The sequence below is a fragment of the Cyprinodon tularosa genome, unplaced genomic scaffold (genome assembly GCF_016077235.1).
Source record: "Cyprinodon tularosa strain WSP-4 unplaced genomic scaffold, ASM1607723v1 ctg247, whole genome shotgun sequence".
NCBI lineage: Eukaryota > Metazoa > Chordata > Actinopteri > Cyprinodontiformes > Cyprinodontidae > Cyprinodon > Cyprinodon tularosa.
Genome location: NW_024038917.1, coordinates 338,265 through 359,910, shown reverse-complemented (window position 1 = coordinate 359,910; position 21,646 = coordinate 338,265). Strand labels below are relative to the sequence as shown.

Here is a 21,646-nt window from a genome sequence, read left to right as displayed (position 1 = left end):
CTTAAATACTGCATCAATATGTTATGCATTTATTATTAACTGTAATCAGAGGTTAAAGTTAACAAATGTATCATTCCAATCAAGGGCAAGCAATAACATAGAGGTTGGCAAAACTGAACAGACATTTGCTCAATTAACAGATGGCATTAACTTGCTTACCTGTGATCAACTGTTAAAACACAATTTTTGTTCACCAGCAGTAAATGTCAATAATTTGGACCCCAATTTCTTTTTATTATTATTTTTTTTATTTTTCTGTGTCCTGTTTTCCCGATCTGGGAATCAACGTCCCAGAGCTAGATAATAGCCTAACAGATTTGCTTTCACAAGCAAACCATGACTATGTGTCATGGTTTTGGTTCTGTTTAAGTTTTCTTTTTAAATTTTTATTGGTTTTATTTCCATTTTGAGTTGTTTTTGGTTGTATTTGAGTATTTCTTAAGTATTTCTTTTTTACCCTCTTGTGTCAGTCTCTTTCTCCTGGCTCCCTTCTTATTCTTCGTTCCACACCTGCTCCTTGTCTACAAATTAGTCCTTCTATTGTTTCTGTCTACAGCACCTGTTAAGTTACTCTTTCCAGGTTCCTTGTTGTTTCTTAGCTCCTCGTGTGTGTTTTTCATTTCATTTAATCTCTGCATTTGGGTCCCCTGCTAAACTTTATTTAAAAATGATTAAGGAAATAAAAGGGTATGCAACAGACACAAAGAGTGAAAGAAAGGGAGACGGGCTAAGAATAAGGGGTTAGAGAGTTAAACAGGCAAGAGAACACAGAAGATATAACGGGTCCTTGGAGGATGCAACCTCTGAAATCGAACAACCCAGTCAGTCACTGTCATTAAATAATCCCAAACTACCACAGTTTAGCTACAGTATTTTTATTTAACCTAATAATCTCTACCACAGTATACAGAAATAAACACAGGATATGTAAAAGGACTAGTAAAAATGAGAAACCGATAAGTCCTTAAGGTAGAGTCTTTCAACAATATTCATTTAATTAGCTTGGCTTCAGTAATGTAATGAAAAATGTCCATAAGATTAGCTGCACAGATTAAGTGAACAGCATATAGATGTGCACTAATAGTCTTTAATAACATTCAAATCAATTACATTTCACTTAATCCAGTGTTGAACAATTACCAATAAAATACAACACATTTGATGTATTACATTTGATCCACTTTAACACGAGGCATGAAGCCTATGTCACAAAAGTTGAATTCATATATTTCAGTATAAGAGATAAGGCCAGGCTCAACCTTGTCTGAAGAGTGTAGCCTGGCTTCCTCAAGTCAACAAATGCCAATCCAGGCTCCATAGGTGCAGCTGTGTCAAGCCAGGTGTAAGTGATTAAATTCAATGCAGGTCTGCAGTTTTTTTTTATCAATCCACAAGGTTGATTAATCATTCTTTGTTTCACCAAACCATAGCAAATCAACTCAATGCCTATATAGCAGAGGTAACCAGTTAAAAATCAGCAGGGTCCGAATAAAGACAATCATCAACCAGTAAAGTTTTTACTTTTTGTTACTTTAAACAGAATTTAACACTGAAATAAGATGAGCTTTGTATGCATTCATGTTATACATTGAGTTTTTAAATAGAAAAAAATATATAAACCAAAAAAAGTGTTTGAAGTAGAGAACAACAATTTTTCAGTTTGGTATATAGACAATTTCCTGATTCCGATATTTTTTTAAAACACCTGAACTGACTGTTTTTTTTCTTTTTTTCTGGCTTAATGAGAGCAGAGGGCTTTAGGCCGCCCTGCAAGGCTTTAAACCTGGGTTTGAATGGAGACAAAGCCATTCTCAAGCATATATCAAGGAGCTCATTTTGAGCCTGGATCCATATTTATTGTTGATTCTGTTCATGGTGGAGAATCCTGCTTCACAGCAGCAGGTTGAGCCAAACATATTCAAAATGTGCAGGTTCCGCTCCGGTCTGGCCAGTTCAAGATCCGCTATTGCAATCACACCAAAACAGGAAAAAGAATGGCGAGAAATTAAAATATAATAACAACAGATCGGTTACTACAAATTAGAGCATAATTCTTATATATTTCAAAAACTAACACCGTTTATTTAAAAGATTGAATGCAAACTATTGGTACTTAATCAGACACCAGACCAGAAAGCAGATTTCTCATCTCCATCAGAAACCACACATATGCTGGATTCTGAAGGGGATTTTTTAAATATGTCATATCAAATTAAGTGTTCATTTCTGCATGTTTTGCTCCTACGAATTTAATGATAATATCGAGGATGCTCTCCTCAAGCTCCGAGGATAAGTCGGAGCGCATGTAATGAGTAGAAGTCAGAAGTAGGAAGAATAATAAGTAATGCAGTAAAGTATAGCTATCTAAAAAGTGTAATTAAGTACAGTAACGAAGTATTTGTACTTCGTTACTTGACACCTCTGAGGATAACTATTTTGGAGGAGGTATAAGAAAGGCAGAGGCACAATAGGGCCACAATAGAGCCAAGGAGAAACATCTGTCTTTGACTCAAATTCTCCCCCAATGGATCGGGCTAAACAAGTGATAACTCGGTTTTTAACCATACGCTTTATCAAAAAAGAATGTTTTAGGCCTAGCCTTAAATGTACACAGAGCGTCTGCCTCACAGACTAAAACTGGTAGTTGGTTCCAGAGAAGAGGAACCTGATAACTACAAAATCTGCCTCCCATTCTACGTTTAGAAATTCTAGGACCCATTAATAAAAGTCACACAATAAACATTGTGGAATAAAGTTACTGTACAATGATCCAGTTGCTAAAGAAATACATTTTATTTTAATATATGATATAGGCTTTTCAAGGCACTTTGGATTTTAATGCTTAATCATAATTCCCTTTAGAGACCCAATTATTGCACTACTTGGAAAATGAATTCTCTTGCTGAGAAGCAGAAAAAACTGGCGAGATCCTGGTAAGATTCTAAAATGTTCTACTTAAATATGGAAACCCTGAGCTCCCCCTGCTGAAAAATAAATGTGCTAAGTGTACTAAAATTTAGCATACTTTTGTGTACTTGAAGGCACACTAATCATTACTATACTTTAAGTGTGTTTATGATTAGTTAACTTGAAGGATGCTATTTTGGAACAACTAATTTTGTACTAAATATATTTTAATTGTAATTAAATTGTGGGCAAGCTCAACTTGAAGTGTATTTAGTGTACTTTGATGTGCTAAAGTGGAACAACTTAAAGTATATTTTGTATACTTTAAGTATATGAGTTTATATGTACTAATATATGCTTAATTAGTCAAATTAAAGTGCACTATGGTTGTATTATAACTACATTAAAAATGATTTGTTAGTGTCTTAAAAATATATAAGCTTTAAACTTTTAATATACTCTTACTGTGGTAATAATATGCTTAATTATACTGTTGGCTTATTCCATTTACTAAAAAAGCATACTTTGCAGTTAATAGTAAATATACTTTATCATTACATTGCTATACTACTTTCTACCTTGCACATTCTTGCAAATGTATTAACAGTATACTAAATGCTGAAAGACTTGTGGATATACTTCCGTGCAGATAAAAAATATACTTTAATGTATTTGAAACATGTCCAAATTATAGTACATTACAAATAATATAACAACTTGTACTATCTCAGAATGTATAAACATTTACATATCGACTTTAACCATTTTCATTATAAAACTTACAACACATTTTCAAATATTGGTACTTTAGTACACTTTGTAGAAATATGTCAATGTCAGGCAGCAGACCTAAACATTACAAATAAACTTTAAACACAGAGGAATAGGGATGGGAATCGAAAACCGGTTCCTGTTAAGAACCGGTTCCGTATTTTCCGATTCCATGGCATCGTTTGGCTGCTCGCTGAATGATTCTTTTTTCGATTCCCGCAGCACCAGAGCCTAGAGCGCCAGCTCTGGGGAGCACGACTTACGTCACGTTTTTTACGTAAGTTACGCAACTTACGCAAGTTGGAAGAACTATTCGAGGAGGAAGACAACGAGCTGCGGTCACTTTGTGAATAAAAGCCCCGTCTTTCCTTAGCCCAGAGAGTAGATCAGGAAATCCAGCTCTATAAAAGCTTGCCCTCCATCCCCTGCAGGGATAGCGCCACACTGTGGTGGTGGAACAAGCAAGATACGCTGCCCTTGCTATCTGGACTGGCTGAAAACTACCTCTGTGTGCAGGCTTCCTCCACCCCATCTGAGAGGGGGTTCTCCACGGCTGGAGACACCATTAGCCCTGAAAGATCCCGTATCCTTCCAGAAAAAGCAGATATGCTCATCTTTCTGCAAAGAACTGTTAATTTTCCCTACTACTGTTTTATAATTAGTATTTTTTGTTATTTAAAATAGGTTATTATCCCATCATTTGTTATTAGACATTGTTGGTTATTAAGTTTGTTCTTGTATTCATTTTTAATTTAAACACAGATGTTACTCCAGTTTCACATTTCCTGTGGACATCTTGATCTTGTTGAGTTTGTAAGATTGTGCAATAGTTAAGTAAACAAAGTTGATTCTGATAATCAAACTGTTTGTTCTCCTTTTCCCCCCAAATTGGAATCGAAAAAAGAATCGATAAAGAATCAAATCGTTTCATAGAATCGAAAAGGGAATCGGAATCGTGAAAATCTTTTCAATTCCCAACCCTACAGAGGAATACTGAACAATGAAAAACAACATTCCTTATTATTGCACCCCTAAACCCTCGCACCATACAAAAACACGCCCACCACACATTATTTTCCTTTTTTTGGCTGAACTGCTCATTGTTACATTTTCGTCTGATGGCCGTGCGCACATCAGAGACACTTGTCTACGGAAACTCCAGAAGAACAGCGTCTGTTAACCAAACAGAGAGATACTGTAAGTCACGCAGCATATTCATAGTATTTTTGAACAGTACATCAGAAAAGTCTGACAAATTGTATCAGTATGATATACCAGGGTCCATAAGTGCACCAGAAAAAGAAATTGTCCATTTCAGTTGAATTTAAATAAATCTGATGCATCAAGTGGTTTTATCAGATCTGATCAAAAAAATTAAACAAAGTAACAACAAAAATTGTCCGAGATCTCAGAAAAGAAAAAAATTATGAATCCGCAGAAAGAAAGGGAAGAAAAATCCTTAAGTTTCCTTGTTTTTCCTACCACCCTCCAGGGAACCGGATGGCATTCACATTGGGAACATTCTGCATCAACATCTCTGGTGGAGTCTAGTCCAGTCCATACAATGAACCGCTCAGCTGTAACAGCAGGTTCTGCAACTATGTAAAAAAAAAAAAAAACAGACTGCACGCAAATGTGCAGAGCAATTACTTCAATTGGAAAATAAATCATGTAATCACCATAATATAAATTGGTTTTACCACATTTATACAGACAAAAATATATAAATAAAGTAAAATTATCAATTTACATGTGGTTCACGGTCTAAGAAATCATTATGGTCAGTAGTCAATACTTGTATCTGGAAAAAACAATCCAGGACACTTATGAAGGGTTAATTTTACGTTAACCCCTTGTGGGGGTTTTACAGCAACATCACACACGATGTAGCTAGCTTGCAAGTGCATTTATTTTTTAGAAGAGCACATGGGGGCGTGTTAGCCTCCTTCTCACTGTGCTAATGCATTCAATAAATCAAAACTAGCTAGTAAAATTACATATCTTACAAAACATTATATCCTGACTGGTTTTACATCTCAATAAATATATATATTTCATTCACAGGTTCATGTGAACTCACCAGGATATTCTTCACAGCAAATCTTCCTGCTCAACCGATTACATCTCCTGTTTCTACAATACAAATATAATCATCAAAATCGCGTTTTATACAGATATCTTAAGATTTCAAAACCAAATGGGAATGTTTTGAAAGTTACCTCTCTCCATGCAGACCGAGGCCTTAAAAGAAAAGCATGCTGGCTCTGAGCAGGGAGGAGCCGTGACTAACTGCTGTGCAGGTGTGGTGCATTCAAAGTCTATGGGAATTCTGATATCAGTACTGAACCAAAAACTCCCAAGACTAAAATTCTTGGGGAGCTACTACTTTACAGACATCAAGGCCAAACAACCTCCACATATCACTCCTATACGCATGAAGTGCTGTCAGTGACTTTTAAATATGTGCACTCACCAATTGGTCTTGTTTGCAGTAGCCCTGCTTTGATCCATTAAACAATACTAATGAAATGTTCTTTTTTGAACACTTGAGACAATTGTAATGTGTTAAGTTTATTTCTTTTGCATTTGGCCAGTATTAACTTTTCTGTTGCAATGTGGGTTATGCTATTTGTTAGATCATAATGTAGCACTGCACCAGCTTTAAACCACTTGCTTTTCAGCAGAACACACATTTTTGTGCACCTGTACTTTTGAAGTGAACATTTAGTGTTTTGTTCAATGTGGTTTTGTGTGTAAGATGTATTGTATCATATTTCTTTTTCAAAACTTATTAAACATTACATAACAACTGCAATAATTGCTATCTGTGTACTTTACACACAGCACAAAATTGCATAATAGGGTTTAAGTGCATTTTTGTAGTTATACTATTGAACACTTTCCAAAAGAATTACCTGAAGTACAAGCGTATATAACTTCACTTCATAATTAGATTCAAATGTAACTTAAAATGCACTCAAACTTAATATTACAGTGTCGATATTAAAATGTGTACTTTTAAAATATGCTTTCAATGTACGTTACAATGACAATTTTGAGCATACAATTTAAAATATAGCAAAAATATATGTAAAAACAAATTTAAAATAAGTACACTTTAGAAATTACACATAACTTTCACTTAAAGTATACTTTTTTAATAATATATTTCTATAAAGTGTAACATAGTGTAATTATGTTAAAGTGTGTTAAAAGTATTAGCATGAAAGCGTAATGTTAGTATACTTTTTATATATTTACAAAAAGTACAATTTGTCTAAGTACATTTTCAGTAAACTATAGGAAATATGAATATACTTGAAATACAATAAAGCACTTTTTTTTTTTACTAGGGCCTCCTCCATTGGACGGGCACCCTCAGCAGTGAGTCATATCTGCCATCGGACACACCATGAGACATTAAACACAGCCATGCAGACCTGCTTCCTCTAAGGTTTAATTAAAAGCAGTTAAGCTCACATGACTGTTTTGGGCTATCTGGAAAGGAAAATTAAACAAAAAACACAAAAAGAGGTTACACATGTGAGACCTCTTTAGCTGTAACGCAACAAATCCATTCTTGCAAAAAATTTAAAGAACACAAAAGGAAAGTAAATTAAAAAAGACCTTGACAGAAACCCATCTTCTAGCATGTTATTATAGGGAAAAGGGAAAGATAGGTAGCCTTCAGCCTTATGACCCCTCAGTAGCTTAATTCATGAGCCGTTTTACCCTTCAGGATTCCTCAGGCAACTTAGATGAGGATATATTAATAAATCTTAAGCTACCAGTGAGTAGTAGTTCTACACTTTGTTAAGTCAAATAAAGATGTTGTTGGATTAGTGTTTGTTGATGTGAAATGTCAACAGCCTGGAGCTAACTAAAGATGTGTACATGCTATTAGGATCATCACAGAGAAAAGTCAGTGAATTTTAAATTGAAACTGCCTTTGGGTCTTAATTTTTAAACCAGCTAATCATTATGTTGGAGCATTTAGCAGCCTGATAAGCATGAATATGAAATTGAATAAGCCAACGAGTCAGTCATTACAGTATTTAGATTGTTCTCAAGGCTTTGCAGGGAAAAAAAATAAGCACTCCATTGAAGCTTTAGTGTGGATCCTTAAGAACAACTATATATAGAAAATGGAGATGGTGAAGCTTATTTGGTAGATTTAAAGTTGTAAGTCCAGTTTTTCTTACAGTATGTAGGCCATAAAATTAATAAAAATCTAAAGATGCTAGACAGCTTTAATGCAGTTGTAAAAGAGATTACCACCTCTGTTATCTAGGTCATTCCTTTTCCTATCTTTGACTTCTAAAAATCTAGAAACTGTCACGATCAGAACAGTAGAATCCAGTATTTTAGGCAGACAGACAGGTTTCTCAAAACGTTTATTAGAAACTGATCCGTAGTGAAAAGCATGGATGTCCAAAGAAGGAACATCTTTCTGGCGGAGGATGATAATGAATGTGTGAGTCACTAACCTGGTCTTATAGTTCAGTCTATGCTCAAAGGGTGAGGTTGGTTCCAGCCGCAGAACCAAACGAAGGAAGGAAAGCAGGATAATCCTGAGGGCAAAGCCAGATTTGGTGTCAAGAAACAGTTCCAGAGTCGAGTCACAGACAGGCAGATATCCAGCAGGAGTCCAACGACCGGTCCGGCAAACGGATCAGAACAGGGACAGGTAGGCTCAGAGTTCCAGAGGCAGAACGGGCCAGGGTCAAGTAATCAGAAACACTCAGGTACACAAAAGAAATCTCACCAAAGGCTTGAATAATCTGGCAATGATGACTAGTTTGAAGGTTGGTTAAATAGAGGCAGGAGCAGGATGATCAGATGAACGGTAAAAGGAACTGGTCGGAGATAAGCAGGTGAATTAAATGGGTTGTCGGACCAGTGATCATCGCCAAGATCATGACAGAAACTGTGTCACTATTTATTGATATAGGGGCTAATTGGGCTGGCAGAAGATTCCCGTATTCAGGAAGATCATCACAAAAGTAATTTTCATTAAAATGATTTGAAAAAAATTATTTTAATGTCATTCACATTAAAAACAAAAGTCATTCACCACTTCTCAATCTGACTTTAGATTAAATGAAATCCAGCTTTTCTATGACAGCAATCCCATAATGGTTTTTACCCTCTACTATGCAGAGCAGGATTTTTCAGATGTAAGCATATGTTTTGTCCTTTTATCTTCTTTGAGCAAGTTTAAGTTCCCAATTTACTTGCTTTTGCAGTTCCCTGCAACAAAAAACATCCCCTTTGTCAAAACAATTATTACTCTCATTAAGAATACCTTTAACTGATTTATTTACCCACAACTTATTGCAAGGAAACACATGAATTCGTTTCACCGGGAGAATAAGATCCTTACGCGATTAATATAGTGTATGAAGTGACAATTTCAGTCAGTTCATCCAAGTCTGAGCAACTGTTAATAAAAAAAGCCCCAATCAGAGGAGAAAGGGATATGGCGCCAAACAATGGTGAATATTGTAAGTGCAGTCATACAGTATAAGTATGTAAATAGTTCCGTCTAAAATGAATTAGTTAGTTGAATTAGTTATTTTAAATGGTTATTGAGTCAAATAGGTGGCAGGTAATGTTTGGTTTATTGAAAGGTTTTATCTATCCCTGTGCAAATATGTTTAGCAGACATTTAAGCACAGATTCCAATATATCTGCAGTGTAGGTACTGTAAATCTAATATTCGCAATGATGGTATTGCTGCTGAAGCTCTTAAAAAAATGTTATTAGCATCCAGATCAGTAGTGAGAAGTTCAGTATTCATTCTTTGCCAGTTTTTTTTTTTTTTTGTCAACTGTCACAGTTGCTAGGCGACAGAGCATATGAACGGTGAAAGTCAGACAAGGCTGGACCTGTTTGAATCCATAGCCAAAACTCTTCTGGACTTCTAATTTTCACAAACCTTGAACGACTCAGTCCAGGTAACCCAGGTCCTTGGAGGATGCATATTATGAAATTGAACACACCCAATGGTTGGACAAACCCATAAAAACAAAGGTTTAGAAGCCCATTATTCAATTTGAGCAAGTTATGACTGTTATGGGTTTATGCCTTCCCAGGGTTACAGTGATAAAATTGCCCATTATGAGACTACAATAAGTGTAGGCCTATATGGGTTTCTTGTTGTAAGGTGAATGTAAACGAGGATAATAAAAACTGTGGAAACTCCTGTCTAAACACAAAACTACAAATTAATAAAAATGATATAAAGAGACAGAAAGTAGCTTAATATCAAAAGTGCACTTGCTATCCCTAACCACCACTGTGTTGCACCACTGTCGATTGACAAGCAGAATCCCCCACAAGATTTCCTTGTCTCCAAGGGTCTCTGTCAAGAAGCAATGGCTTCCGAAGCCTTTTATTTCCAGATCAGGTTTAAGCCAAGTCTCTGGGAATTTTTTGTATTTGTAAGGAACCTGATGGTACCTTAAAAGTACCCAACTTATGCCAAAATGATTGCACTTTGGCAAGGATGACAGAAGGCAAGGGCATCCCTCAGTGGCCTTGTCTTTTAAGTCACTGTCAGACACCACCCCATCAACCCCTTTTTCTAATGCTTGAATGTGCTGAAACTGGAATCTAGTTCCCTGAATGTAAATCATGACGAATGATCTCTGCTGGAAAGGCAGATATAACCCCATTTACATGGTGTTGTAAATGGGGCTATAGTGTTGATGAATGCTCATCATACTCCTTAGTTCTGGAGTAGCTGAACAGACTCCTTGTCATACTGGAATGAACCAATTCCAAAACCTAACTCTAAACAATGGCAAGACTGCCAGTAGGTAAGTCATAATAATACAGATTTCCCTGTAAAATTTCCTATAGAATAAGTTTAACTGTCACAAAATAGAATCAAAAATTGTTGCCCTGATCAGTGTCATTCTTGATGTAGACCTGAACAAATCTGCCTAACAACAAGCTATATAACAGACATGGATATCTTAGATTGGTAAAATAATATGAAGTTTTCTTAAACTTGCAGACATAAATTGGCTGACTCTTTTTTTCTTTTTTAAAGAAACTATTTAGAAGCATTTATTTAAAAACAGCGGATCTGCAGGAAACAGAAAAGACGTCTAAGGCAGGAACCTCTGCAGGAGGAAAATGCAGGTTAGTGACAGAGGATGATTAAGAATGTATGAGTCACTAACATTATTTTACAGTTGAGTCTGTGTACATAGAACAAGGTTAATTCCAGGCGATTGGCTGTAAAGAAGACTCGGCAGGCACTGCACAGAGTGAGATAAGATGAACGGTAACGAGAAACTGGGCGGAGTTAGGCAGGTAATGGAAATGAGTAATCTAGCCAGTCATCAGTCAGAAGGACCTTTAAATAGCAGAACACGAAATACCCCGAAAACACACATCCTCTGTAACCGTCCCGTTCCGTTCCAGACCACCCGAGCAAAGCAAAGCCTACAGCCTCTGCTGTTCCTCCTGGCTTGCTCGGCTCCTACTTCTGGATCTTCTCGTCATTCTTTTTCCTGTTTGGTGCAATTGCAATTGCAGATCTTGATGTGGCCAGACCCGAGTGGAGCAAAACATAGCTAGGCTCTGTATTTTGATGGTGACGGACGGAGAAGACGTACGTGGACGGTCACGTGCAGAGGAGTAGTGGTGGATGTGGAACAGATCTCATTGATTAACATGACAGACAAATACTCTGAATGATGTAGGTGAGCGGGACGGAGCAAAGCACTGATGGAATATGTGGAATCTGGGGGTTATTATCAGATTGCTTTCTTCATCCCAGAAAGTTTCTATCTTTATATTAGTAGAATTTAGTAATAAGTTTAGAAAACTGATCACAAGCAAAATAAAGTTAAGGAACTTGGTGCTAGGTCAGGGCTCGGCAACCCAAACTTCTCAAAGAGCCATATTGGACCAAAAAATAAATCTGTCTGGAGCCGCAAAAATGTAAAAGTCTTATATATGCCTCGTATGGCAACACGGGCTCTAATTCAATTCAATTCAATTCAGTTTATTTATATAGCGCCAAATTCACAACACATGTCATCTCAAGGCACTTTACAGTTCAACCAGATCATACAGTCAAATTGATACAAAGTTTTCTATCTAAGGAAAACCAGTTGATTGCATTGACTCATTGACTCAAATACAATCCCCCACACTAAGCATGCTTGTAGCGACAGTGGAGAGGAAAAACTCCCTTTTAACAGGAAGAAACCTCCAGCAGAACCAGGCTCAGTGTGAGCGGCCATCTGCCGAGGCCGACTGGGGTTCAAGGAGACAGAAGCAGAGATACAAAAAGCAGCTGTAAAAGGCGGCCCCGTCCAGGAAACACACAGCCAGGCAGTCGAGCTCCAAGGCAGCTCCCATGCCAGAGGACGAAGAGAGCACATCCACTCAGTCACGGTCAGAGAAACAGGACCACACTGGAAAACAGGCCGATCTCCAACATCTATTAACAAGGGTGTTGATAGAAGCAGCACAGCTGATGTTTTTTTCCAGGATGACGTCACAGCCAAACAGGAACAGACGAGGCAAAGCTACTCTGAGGAAAAGCAGAGAGAGCAGAAGATTAGAGATTGAACTAACAGATTCTGCAGAATAGGAGAACAGAGAGAGAATGAAGCAGAATGATGAAATGGGGGTCCCTATGTCCTCCAAAAGTCTAAGCCTATAGCAGCATAACTATAGAGATAGCTCAGGCTAACCTGAGGCACCCTAACTATAAGCTTTATCAAAAATGAAAGTTTTAAGCCTAGCCTTAAAAGTAGACAGGGTGTCTGCCTCACGGACTAAAACTGGTAGTTGGTTCCACAGGAGAGGAGCCTGATAACTAAAAGATCTGCCTCCCATTCTACTTTTAGAAATTCTAGGAACCACTAGTAAACCTGCAGATTGAGAGCGAAGTGCTCTGTTAGGAACATAAGGAACAATCAGATCTCTGATATAAGATGGAGCTTGGCCATTTAAGGCTTTATATGTGAGAAGGAGGATTTTAAATTCTATTCTTGATTTAACAGGAAGCCAATGAAGAGAAGCCAGGATAGGAGAGATATGATCTCTCTTTTTCATTTTCATTAGAACTCTGGCTGCAGCATTTTGGATCAGCTGAAGGCTTTTAACTACAGTTTGTGGACTTCCTGATAGTAAAGAATTACAATAGTCCAGCCTTGAAGTAACAAATGCATGGACTAGTTTCTCAGCATCACCCCTGGACAGGATATTTCTAATTTTTGCAATGTTCCTCAGATGAAAGAAGGAAATTCTAGAAACCTCTTTGATATGGGATTTAAATGACAGGTCCTGATCAAAAAAAACACCAAGATTTTTTTATTATCTGAAATCAGTTTAATCCCATCCAAATGAAGTGACTGGCTAATAAGTTTCTTTTTCAGAGACTCTGGTCCAAAGACTATAACTTCTGTTTTGTCTGCATTCAGAAGCAGAAAATTAAGAGTCATCCAGGTTTTTATGTCTTCAAGACATGCCTGTAATCTATGTAATGGGTTAGCTTCATCTGGATTTATAGACAGATATAGCTGGGTATCATCAGCATAACAGTGGAAATTAATCCCATGCTGTCTAATAATTCTACCAATTGGGAGCATGTATAAAGTAAAGAGAATTGGTCCTAGCACTGATCCCTGTGGTACTCCACAGGTAACCTTTGAGCGTGTTGAAGATCTATCATTAACATGAACAAACTGAATTCGATCAGATAGATAAGATTTAAACCAGTCTAGTGCTGTTCCTTTAATTCCAACAAAATATTCAAGTCTTTCTAAAAGAATATTATGGTCAACTGTATCAAATGCAGCACTAAGATCCAACAGGACGAGCACAGATACAAGTCCATTATCTGAGGCCATGAGAATATCATTAGTGACTTTCACCAGAGCTGTTTCAGTGCTATGATGAGCTCTAAAGCCAGACTGAAACTCTTCAAAAAGTTCATTATGGTGGAAGTGATCGCAAACTTGTTTGGCAACTACTTTCTCAAGAATTTTGGATAAGAAAGGAAGATTGGATATAGGTCTATAATTGACCAAGTCATCTGGGTCAAGAGACGGTTTCTTAAGCAGAGGTTTAATTACAGCAATCTTAAAAGCTTTAGGTACATATCCCTGTAACAGAGATAGATTAATCACATCTAAAATGGAGGAGGAGATCAAAGGGAATACCTCCTTAAATAACCTGGTTGGAACTGGATCTAACATACAAGTTGAAGGCTTAGATGAAGACAATAATTTTGCTAATTCAGAGAGTTCAACTGGATCAAAGCAGTCTAAACCCGGTTCAGATTCCATGACTACCTCAGGTACAATCGCGGATAGAGGAGTGCTTATGATCTTATTTTTAATAAGATCAATCTTATTTATAAAGAATCCCATAAAATCATTGCTGCTAAGAGCAGGTGGAATGGACGGTTCAACAGAGCTATGGCTCTGGGTGAGTTTGGCAACTGTATTAAAAAGAAATCTAGGATTATTCTTATTCTCCTCTATTAATGAGGAGAAGTATGCTGCTCTTGCTTTACAAAGGGTCCTCTCATACAGCAGTAAACCATTTTTCCAGACTAGGAAGGACTCTCGCAGGCCTGTGGAGCGATATTTTCTCTCCAGTTTCCTAGCATTTTGCTTCAAAGTACGCAGCTCTGCATTAAACCAAGGAGCAAGCTTTCTATTTTTAACGGTTTTCATTTTCAAAGGAGCTGCGTTGTCTAAGGCAATACGCAGAGAACTAGCAACCCCCTCAACAAAATCATCAACCTGTGAAGGGGAATAAGCTAAGCTTTTGCACTCTGCAGCACTGCTCAGTGACACAGAGCAGAGAGAAAGTGAAGCAGATTCTTTAAAATTTATAACTGCACTATCTGATAAAGATCTACTAAAATTGAACCTTCTTTTGGGGGAGGAGAACTCTGTTAAAGTAATCCTGAAGGTTATTAGAAAGTGGTCAGAGAGGACAGGGTTGTGAGGAAATACTGTTATTTCTTCACATTCTATGCCGTATGTCAGCACAAGATCCAAAGTATGAAGATGAGAATGCGTGGGACTATTCACATTTTGAACAAAGCCAATAGTGTCTAAGATAGCATTAAAGGCTGCTCTTAAGCTATCGCCTTCAATGTCAGCATGGATGTTAAGATCTCCCACTATGATGACCCTGTCAGTATTTAATACCAAATCAGAAAGGAACTCTGAAAACTCATCTAAAAATTCAGAGTAAGGACCTGGTGGACGATACAAAGTTACAAAAAGAAGAGGTTTTCTTGCCTTGAAATTTGGATCAGGGAAATTAAGGGTTAAATGTTCAAAAGAGTTGTAGGAATTAATTGTTTTGGGAGTAATCAGTAAGTCAGACTCGAAGATTGTTGCTACTCCTCCTCCTCGCCCAGAACTTCTGGTCTAAGTGTATTATACACTATAGAAAAAGACTATGTGGGCTTAGAGTAACAGAAGCATCACATTTGACGTAAAGAGCCTTGTGTATTAAACTGGATGATTAAAAAAAAAAAAAAAGCTTTTAATATGTATTTGAAAACTTTGAGGAATAAATTGGTTCCTATCCATCACAAATATTTCCATAATAGTTTTGAAACTAAAAAAAAAGAAAAAAAATTAACTGGATTGCTGTGCACTTGAAGTGTAAGAGTATGTTCAGCTCAGATTAATTGCAAGCCTCCCTCCTGCTTATTCTGTATTCGCTGATAGCTGAATAAACAGATGTGTTATTTTTTAACCACACACACATATACACTATTCAACAAACTTCTCTTTGAAAACATAGTAGTCCAATACTCCCAGACATATTAAGAACTTATCTAAATTTTGCAGAATACAGATCCATCAAGAAATACACCGCCTGTAAAAATCTGAATTAAACACAAAGAAAAGATAGAACAATCTTTCTTATATAAAGTTTTTCACAATCTGCTTCAGTTGTATATGAGATGCCATGTGTGCTTAGGGAAATAAATGCATCTTATCTGAAATAGGGGATGAAATCACGCAAACAGAAAAGCTCAATTGACACCTTAGCCCTAAGCATTAGCATAACATCTCATGAGGACTGGCGAAAATGTCCTCTTTGTAAAGATGTCCTGACTCCAATAGTAAAAAAAATCAAAACAGAAACTAGTTCTCACTCTTATTCTGATGTTAATCCTGTTTAATAAACATGGGTTGGGGATGAATGTGTGAAAGCAGACACGCAGAAATTTCCACTGCTTCATTTTCCAACTCCACATCGATTAACTGATTTAAAGAGTCGCTCATTCTCCTTTTAGTGAGTATAATCAGAAAACACCGGAACAAAAGGGATTTAATTGAATCAACTGCAAGATTTGATTCCAATGTCAGTTTGTAAGATGGTAGATGGCTGTAGAAGGATTAAACTGTGCTGATTATTTTCATAAATCAAATCAATCCTGAAACTTTATTTCTTTTGTTTTTATTCATGTGCAGTCACTGGGTAATGGGCATGTTTGTTTTTGAGTGATTTCATACTATGTCCTCAAGACTCACTGCCCTGCATGTTCTGCACACCTGTATTAAATAATTGTATTTTCTTGTCATTAGCCAGCCATAAGGTGTGTGGAAGCAGGGTAAGTCCTAAAACATGGTGGGCAGTGGTTCCTAGAACCAAGTTTTAAAACTAATGGATTAGGGGACCCCTGATTACATGTAGGAATAGAGATTAGATTCGATATTTTGTGCAGAACTACATTGCCTTTCATCCTGCTCCAGATTTTTAATTTTCTAATTTTATTTGGTTATCTTGTAAGATAAGAGGTTCGTCCAGGGTACCTTTCTTTCGAGAACCCCACAAACCACTGAACCCAAACTCAATTTTTTGCTGGTGCTTTTTTTAATTTTACGAAAAGTAATCACAATGCGGATGATAAGCCGATTAGATGCATATTTATAAAAAAGTAAGAGATGTCAAGATGGATTGCAATTTGAAAAAAAAGAAAATGATTTAACAATCAGGAATAAAAAATAAATAAAAAAACATAATGGACATGTCATGATGGGAACTAGGCGTCTAACCCACATGCAGAGATCACTCAAGAGGCAGAGAAAAAGTTCAAAGGTTTATAGAAGCACAATATATAATTAACTGGTCCTTGGTAGGTTGACTGGTCACACAGGGGTTCTCCACTGTTCAGAGGTTGAGCGGAGCTGCAGAGGGGGGGAACCTTGAGGGTCCAGGGGCTAGTCGGCAGGCAGAGGGCTGAGGCTTACTGAGTGCAGGCAGACGGATTCCAGATTGAGTTCCCTCTCTTAGTTTTCTCTGACAGCGGGCAGGCAGATTCCAGGCAGAAACAACCCTCCAGGGTTTCACTGAGAGCAGACAGGCGGATTCCAGAAAGAGTCTTCTCTCCAGGTTTTCAGATTGTCAGGCAGGAATATCTGTGAGACAGAAAAAAGACTGGATCAGGCAGGTTCACAAAATCTTGGGTTCAGATAAGCTGGCTGGCTCAGGCTTGCTAACCATTACTGGCAAACACTCTGGCACTGGAGTGTCCGTCTCCGCCTCCTTAAGAAGGAGCCTCCTGATGAGCAGATTGAAGACAGGTGTTGCAGTCAGCTCATGCCCCCAGGAGATCTCGTGCGCCCTCTAGTGGAGAAAGTGGACAAAACCTCCAGATCCCAACAGGACACTACTGGAGTAGCTATTTTTCAAAGCTTTTTGTTTAAAATTGCAGTACGCCTAATATAATTAATAAAGTTGTCATCTTTATGGAGCCTGGAGAAAAGTTGTTAAAGTCAATAAAAGATAAAATGTTATGTGTTCCTTAGTTTCACAGAACACGGAGGTTGTTTTATGGGTGGTAATCTCTATTTATGTTTGTGCATTAGGCAACCAATAGCCCCCTGTTACAATCATATGTTTTAGTCTTCTTTTTAGTTTAGACTATATTAGTCTGGGTAATATAATTTTGGCAGTTAAACAGACTGAAAAAAAAGAAATATATCTTTTTTCTTTCAATACACTACTTGCCAGCTTTAATGAAGATGTGAGAGTTGACAAGATATTCCATACAGACTGAATCTAATCATACTTCATTACAACATTTCTTTTAGCACAATAACGATAATGATCCTGTCAACTATACACTTAAAGACCTGCTGTTGAGGTGGGATTCCTTTTCAAAAGATTTCCCCTGGAGGGACCCAACTAAAAACTGATACGAAAGCTGAATTCCTCTTATATTAAAAAGCCAAAATGTACTTTAAGGTTCTGCTCAGTTCTACATTCCCAACTGATTATAATACAATTTATAAAACACAAAATGCAATAAACAAACTCACCTTTTTTAACACTACTGTGTGATGACTAGTACCTAAAGTAAACATGTGAACTCAAGCATTAAATATTGTTATAGAGAATAAGTGACTAAGTCATTTTGAATTTACAAAGCTGCATTTTTTCATTAGGAATTGCTGAGACATAAAAAGTAAAAAAAAAAGAAGGATTTGCTAAGACAGAAATAAGTTGAATGTAATTTGAGGATTATTTGTGCTTTTTGGTATATTCATAATGTAGTTTTTACCTTTGCTTCACTATCCACTACAGATACCAGGTATCCCCACTGGGCCAATGATCTGTTGTATTTATCATTTTAGATGAATTATCAGTCTGAAAAATGAGGTTTAATATTAAGAAGTCTTTTAAACTTCAGTTTCTGCCATCAGTAATTTCTCCACGAATTTAGCAATCACTAACTCTGTGGTTAAAAGCCCCCTAATATTTAATTTACAATTTGGAAAGTATTTCAGAAATACAGGAATTCCAACTCTCACCCATTTGGCGTAAGACTCACGCATCTCTGTGTTTCCTAACATTCTTTCACTCTATATCTCCTGATTTATTTTAATTAATTAAAGAAACAGGCCATTTTATTCCCATATTTATTTACTTTACTGGTTTAGTAATAATTTAGTATTTTATTTAGGTTGTTTATTTATTCTGCTCTCAATTACCAACCCAAATTCCACATGGACTGTTCCAGATGGAAAAATAAACAGCATCTATATTCAATTCAATTAAATTCAATTCAGTTTATTTATATAGTGCCAAATTCACAACACATGTCATCTCAAGGCACTTTACAGTTCAACCAAATCATACAGTCAAATTGATACAAAGTTTTCTATCTAAGGAAAACCAGTTGATTGCATTGACTCATTGACTCAAATACAATCCCTCACACTAAGCATGCTTGTAGCGACAGTGGAGAGGAAAAACTCCCTTTTAACTTGAAGAAACCTCCAGCAGAACCAGGCTCAGTGTGAGCGGCCATCTGCCGAGGCCGACTGGGGTTCAAGGAGACAGAAGCAGAGACACAAAAAGCAGCTGTAAAAGGCGGCCCCGTCCAGGAAACACACAGCCAGGCAGACGAGCTCCAAGGCAGCTCCCATGCCAGAGGACGAAGAGAGCACATCCACTTAGTCACGGTCAGAGAAACAGGACCACACTGGAAAACAGGCCGATCTCCAACATCTATAAACAAGGGTGTTGATGGAAGCAGCACAGCTGATGTTTCTCTCCAGGATGACGTCACAGCCAAACAGGAACAGACGAGGCAAAGCTACTCTGAGGAAAAGCAGAGAGAGCAGAAGGTTAGAGATTGAACTAACAGATTCTGCAGAATAGGAGAACAGAGAGAGAATGAAGCAGAATGATGAAATGGGGGTCCCTATGTCCTCCAAAAGTCTAAGCCTATAGCAGCATAACTATAGAGATAGCTCAGGATAACCTGAGCCACTCTAACTATAAGCTTTATCAAAAAGGAAAGTTTTAAGCCTAGCCTTAAAGTAGACAGGGTGTCTGCCTCACGGACTAAAACTGGTAGTTGGTTCCACAGGAGAGGAGCCTGATAACTAAAAGATCTGCCTCCCATTCTACTTTTAGAAATTCTAGGAACCACTAGTAAACCTGCAGATTGAGAGCGAAGTGCTCTGTTTGGAACATAAGGAACAATCAGATCTCTGATATAAGATGGAGCTTGGCCATTTAAGGCTTTATATGTGAGAAGGAGGATTTTAAATTCTATTCTTGATTTAACAGGAAGCCAATGAAGAGAAGCCAGGATAGGCGAGATATGATCTCTCTTTTTAATTTTCATCAGAACTCTGGCTGCAGCATTTTGGATCAGCTGAAGGCTTTTAACTACAGTTTTTGGACTTCCTGATAGTAAAGAATTACAATAGTCCAGCCTTGAAGTAACAAATGCATGGACTAGTTTCTCAGCATCACCCCTGGACAGGAGATTTCTAATTTTTGCAATGTTCCTCAGATGAAAGAAGGAAATTCTAGAAACCTCTTTGATATGGGATTTAAATGACAGGTCCTGATCAAAAATAACACCAAGATTTTTTACTTTATTATCTGAAATCAGTTGAATCCCATCCAAATGAAGTGACTGGCTAATCAGTTTTTTTTTCAGAGACTCTGGTCCAAAGACTATAACTTCTGTTTTGTCTGCAGTCAGAAGCAGAAAGTTAAGAGTCATCCAGGTTTTTATGTCTTCAAGACATGCCTGTAATCTATGTAATGGGTTAGCTTCATCTGGATTTATAGACAGATATAGCTGGGTATCATCAGATTAACTGTAAATTAATCCCATGCTGTGTAATAACTCTACCAATTGGGAGCATGTATAAAGTAAAGAGAATTAGTCCTAGCACTGATCCCTGTGGTACTCCACAGGTAACCTTTGAGCGAGTTGAAGATCTATCATTAACATGAACAAACTGAATTCGATCAGATAGGTAAGATTTAAACCAGTCCAGTTCTGTTCCTTTAATTCCAACAAAATATTCAAGTCTTTCTAAAAGAATATTATGGTCAACTGTATCAAATGCAGCACTAAGATCCAACAGGACGAGCACAGATACAAGTCCATTATCTGAGGCCATGAGAATATCATTAGTGACTTTCACCAGAGCTGTTTCAGTGCTATGATGAGCTCTAAAGCCAGACTGAAACTCTTCAAAAAGTTCATTATGGTGGAAGTGATCGCAAACTTGTTTGGCAACTACTTTCTCAAGAATTTTGGATAAGAAAGGAAGATTGGATATAGGTCTATAATTAACCAAGTCATATGGGTCAAGAGACGGTTTCTTAAGCAGAGGTTTAATTACAGCAACCTTAAAAGCTTTAGGTACATATCCCTGTAACAGAGATAGATTAATCACATCTAAAATGGAGGAGGAGATCAAAGGGAATACCTCCTTAAATAACCTGGTTGGAACTGGATCTAACATACAAGTTGAAGGCTTAGATGAAGACAATAATTTTGCTAATTCAGAAAGTTCAACTGGATCAAAGCAGTCTAAATCGGTTCAGATTCCATGACTACCTCAGGTACAATCCCGGATAGAGGAGTGCTTATGATCTTATTTTTAATATGATCAATCTTATTTATAAAGAATCCCATAAAATCATTGCTGCTAAGAGCAGGTGGAATGGACGGTTCAACAGAGCTATGGCTCTGGGTGAGTTTGGCAACTGTATTAAAAAGAAATCTAGGATTATTCTTATTCTCCTCTATTAATAAGGAGAAGAATGCTGCTCTTGCTTTACAAAGGGTCCTCTTATACAGCAGTAAACCATTTTTCCAGACTAGGAAGGACTCCCGCAGGCCTGAGGAGCGATATTTTCTCTCCAGTTTCCTAGCATTTTGCTTCAAAGTACCCAGCTCTGCATTAAACCAAGGAGCAAGCTTTCTATTTTTAACGGTTTTCATTTTCAAAGGAGCTGCGTTGTCTAAGGCAGTACGCAGAGAACTAGCAACCCCATCAACAAAATCATCAACCTGTGAAGGGGAATAAGCTATGCTTTTGCACTCTGCAGCACTGCTCAGCGACACAGAGGAGAGAGAAAGTGAAGCAGATTCTTTAAAATTTATAACTGCACTATCTGATAAAGATCTACTAAAATTGAACCT

General features: G+C 37.3%; 1 long non-coding RNA gene across 1 annotated transcript; it reads right to left on the bottom strand.

The window, feature by feature from the left end:
- Positions 1–4,757: 4,757 nt before the first annotated feature.
- On the bottom strand, positions 4,758–5,300 carry LOC119785384. Its single transcript, XR_005281033.1, has 2 exons — positions 5,161–5,300; positions 4,758–4,851 (listed from the first exon to the last, which is right to left on the bottom strand). It is a non-coding gene; the product is annotated as an uncharacterized LOC119785384 (long non-coding RNA).
- Between the last annotated feature and the right edge of the window lie 16,346 nt (positions 5,301–21,646).